Genomic DNA, 4,340 nt, shown 5'->3' with positions numbered 1-4,340 from the left:
TAAGGTTCCTTCTGTAATATTTTTTTAAAAAAATTGATTTTTGTTTTAAAATTTGGCATTAAATTTATAACGCATGTAAATTTTTGTTAGGTTAAATATCCTTAATGGTTAATTTTTATTTTCAGTGTTAAAGTTTTTTAATTTAATCTTTCAATTTAAGTTATATTTTTTAGAACCAAAAAATGTTGTGCCAGCATTTGCGGTTGGTTAATTTTAATATTTTGTATTTAGGTGAAATTTATATGATAATTTTTTTTCTATGCAAATTTGAATTTAAGCCGGGATTAGATACCCTGTTATTCTTAATTAGTAATATTTTCTAAGGTAGTATATTTTTTATAATTGAAATTTAATAGGTCTGGCGGTTTCTAAATCTTTTTAGAGGAACCTTAATATAAAAATAATTTTATGTAATTTTGTGTAATTTAAATGATATTCACGATTTTTTGCACCTTTTTTTTCTTGTATATCTCTGTCGTTGAGTGTAATGAAAATTTATTTTCTTTTTCTTTTTTAAAGATTTATGTTAGGTCAAGATGCAGTTATAATATGGTTATTATGGGTTTACATTAATTTTTGATTTTTTAACTTGATTAAATTTGAATTTTGAATTTAATAGTAATTTTTTTTAATTCACTTTCACCTAGAATCAGATTTTGGGTTATTCTTATTTACTGTTCAATTCAGTTGAGTCTGATCCTTTTTTTTTTTTAATTTTTTTTGTCTTTCTTTTTTTTTATTTGATTTTTTTTAATTTAGTTAATTGTACAGTATTAGATTAATAAATTTTATTTTAGAATAATAATTTTTTTTAGTACCTTTTGTATCAGGGTTAATTAACTTTTTAAATTTATTTTTTTTCCCGAATAATGAAGATCTATCTTAATCTGTATTTTATTGTAGAATAATTATTTATAAGTTTGGGATTGTTTTGATATGAAATTCATTTCTTTTTGTATCTGGTTATCTGGTAAATTGATTTAATCGAGAAGCTCTTTTTTTTTTTAAATTTTTTTTTCTTGTTGGATTAGAATCTTCATCATTTAAAAGTTCTTTGTAGATTAAAATTTAATTTTTTGTTTATTAATTTTTTTACTGGATTTTAATTATGATTTAAGTAAGTAGATTTAAAAATGTTATTTATGAATTAGGCAAAAAATAATTTCGCCTGTTTATCAAAAACATGTCCTTTTGTGATTTATTTAAGGTTTGGCCTGCTCAATGGTTTAAATAGCCGCAGCATTTTGACTGTGCTAAGGTAGCATAATAATTAGTCTTTTAATTGAGGTCTGGAATGAAAGATTTGACGAAAATTATACTTTATTTTTAAAATTTTATTTGAATTTTATTTTTGAGTTAAAAAGCTTAAATTTAGAAGAGGGACGATAAGACCCTATAGATCTTTATTTTGGTTACAAAATTTTTCTTTTAGTTTATTTCTTAAATTATTGTGAGTTAAATTTTGTTGGGGTGATAAATAAAATTTTAATCTTTATTTTTTTTTTACATTTATATATGAAGTTTTGATCCTTTATTTTGATTAAAAGATTTAGATACCTTAGGGATAACATTGTTATAAATCTGGAGAGTTCTTATTGATAGATTTGTTTGTGACCTCGATGTTGGATTAAAAGTTTATGTGGGGCAGGTTTTACAGTTTTCGGTCTGTTCGGCCTTTAAAATTTTACATGATCTGAGTTCAAGCCGGCGTGAGCCAGGTTGGTTTCTATCTTTTAAGTTATTCTAATTGGTACGAAAGGATTTTTGCTAATGTAATAATTTATTTACTAATTTGGCAGATTTAAGTGCTTTAAATTTAGAATTTATCAATGTATTTTTACAGTTAGTAAATGTTTATTCTTAGTTCTTTTTTTTATTTATTTTTATTCTCTTGGGTGTTGTTGCTTTTTTTACTTTATTTGAACGCTGGGTTTTAGGTTATATTCAATTTCGTAAAGGTCCTAATAAGGTTGGTTTATTCAGTTTATTACAACCTTTTAGAGATGCTTTAAAGTTGTTTCGAAGGGAATTTTTTTTCTTGTTTTTCGAAATTATTTAATTTATTTTTTTGTACCTATTTTAGGTATTTCTGTTTCTTTGATTTTTTGATTAATATTTCCTTTTAGTTTTAATTTTGTTGGGTTATCTTATTGTCTTCTTTTTTTTTTGTTCTGGTTTGGGGGTTTATTTTATTATAATTGCTGGGTGATCTTCTAATTCTGTCTATTCTTTATTGGGCTGTATACGAAGAATTTCTTATGAAGTTGTTTTTTTTTTTGGTTATTTTTTGTTTTATTTTATATTGCGAGTTTTAATTTAAATTATTTTGTTATTTTCAGTCGGATGTTTGATTTGTTTTGTTTCTTTTCCTCTATTTATAATTTTTCTTTCATGTATTTTGGCTGAAACTAATCGTTCTCCATTTGATTTTTCTGAAGGTGAGTCTGAGTTAGTTTCTGGATTTAATGTTGAGTATATATCGTTCAGATTTTCTTTATTTTTTTTATCTGAGTATAGAAATATGATGTTTCTGAGATTTTTTACTTGTTTAGTTTTCTTGGGGGGTGATTGTATAAAATTTTTTTTTGTTAAGGTTATTTTTCTTATTTATTTTTTTGTTTGGGTTCGTGGGTAATTTCCTCGGTATCGTTATGATAAGTTAATATATATGTGTTGAAGTAGATATTACCTGTTACTTTAAACTATAATTTGGTTTTTATTTTTTTTAGGGTTTTTTTGTTTTTCATTATTTTAAGGTGATTAAAAAGTTAATAGTATTTTATACTTTCATATAATTTCAAGTTACATTGCTTTGAGCTTATTAACTTATAATTTATCTCATATCTTTGTGGACATGGGGTAGGCAATAAAGAATGAAAAGTAAATTGTGGTTAGGATTTGTCCTGTAATAATATATGGTTCTTCTACTGGTCTGGCTCCAATTCATGTAAATAGAATAAATGTATTAACTATAATTCAAAATATTATTTTATTTATTGGGTAAAATGATCTTGTTTGAAATTTTATTTTTATTGAGAATGGCATTGATATAATAATTATAATTGATATGATTAGAGCTACCACTCCTCCCAACTTTCTGGGGATAGATCGTAGGATTGCATATGCGAAAAGAAAGTATCATTCAGGTTGAATGTGGGGGGAGGGGCGTTCTAAGTGGATTTGCTGGTGTAAAATTTTCTGGATCTATAGTAAGAAATGGATTTGTATTAATTATTGTTATAAAAGTTATTATTGCTATTACTATTCCTATAATATCTTTGGTTGTAAAATAAGGGTGAAATGGAATTTTATCGATGTTGTTTTCTATACCTAATGGGTTGGAAGATCCTGATTTGTGTAGGAATATTAAATGTAATATTACTATTATTGATAGAATAAAAGGTATAATGTAGTGAAATGTAAAAAATCGGTTTAGCGTGAGGTTATCTACTGCAAATCCCCCTGATACTCACTGTACTACTATTTCTCCTATATAAGGAATTGCTGAGATTAAGTTTGTAATTACTGTTGCCCCCCAGAATGATATTTGTCCTCATGGTAAAACATATAAATGCGGTTGCTATTAATGTTAAAAGAATTATTGATCCGGACATTCATGTTTTTTTTAATTTAAATGATACGTAGTATATTCCTCGTCCCGTGTGTATAAAAATTAAAATAAAGAATAATGATGCTCCATTTGCGTGGATGTTTCGAATTATTCATCCGTAATTCACTTTCGTATAATGTGTACAATTCTTTTAAAAGCTTTATCAATTCTTGGTGAATAATGTATTGCTAGGAATAATCCTGAAATAATTTGAATTATTAAGCATATTCCTAGTAGAGATCCAAAGTTTCATCATAATGAGATGTTTGATGGTCTTGGTAGATCAATTAAAAAGGAATTTAGCGGTCTTGATTTACGAACTGAATTAAACATAAGTTTTTTTTAATGGTCCTTCGAATGTTCTTACAATATTGTTTACTGAAATTATTGTAATAATTAAGATTATTATTATTGTTAGTATAATATTTATTTTATATATTCTAAAAACGTTTCTTGTTGATTTTTCTTCAGTTAATTCGGTTATTATTTCCTTTGTTTCATTTAATTTAATAACTGTTTTTATGGTTGGGTCTAGTTTACTCACTATAATAGTTGTTAATATTGATATCAATCAAATTGAAAAATTTTTTATTCTTGGTTTAAATTTTTCATTTGATGCAATTCTTGATATGTATATGAATATAATTATTAGTCCTCCTACTGTTGTTAAAAATATAATGTAAAGGTACCATGATGATTTAATTATTCTGGAATTGTTTCTACACATTAA

The 4,340-nt window shown here is 24.9% G+C and overlaps 1 pseudogene; it reads right to left on the bottom strand.

Moving 5' to 3' along the window:
* Positions 1–2,838: 2,838 nt before the first annotated feature.
* On the bottom strand, positions 2,839–3,943 carry LOC142328217 (cytochrome b-like; annotated as a pseudogene).
* Positions 3,944–4,340: the final 397 nt, after the last annotated feature.

The sequence above is a fragment of the Lycorma delicatula genome, chromosome 7, assembly GCF_047948215.1.
Source record: "Lycorma delicatula isolate Av1 chromosome 7, ASM4794821v1, whole genome shotgun sequence".
Taxonomy (NCBI): domain Eukaryota; kingdom Metazoa; phylum Arthropoda; class Insecta; order Hemiptera; family Fulgoridae; genus Lycorma; species Lycorma delicatula.
The sequence above is the reverse complement of the archived record's forward strand: the minus strand, read 5'-3'. Positions and strand labels throughout refer to the sequence as shown.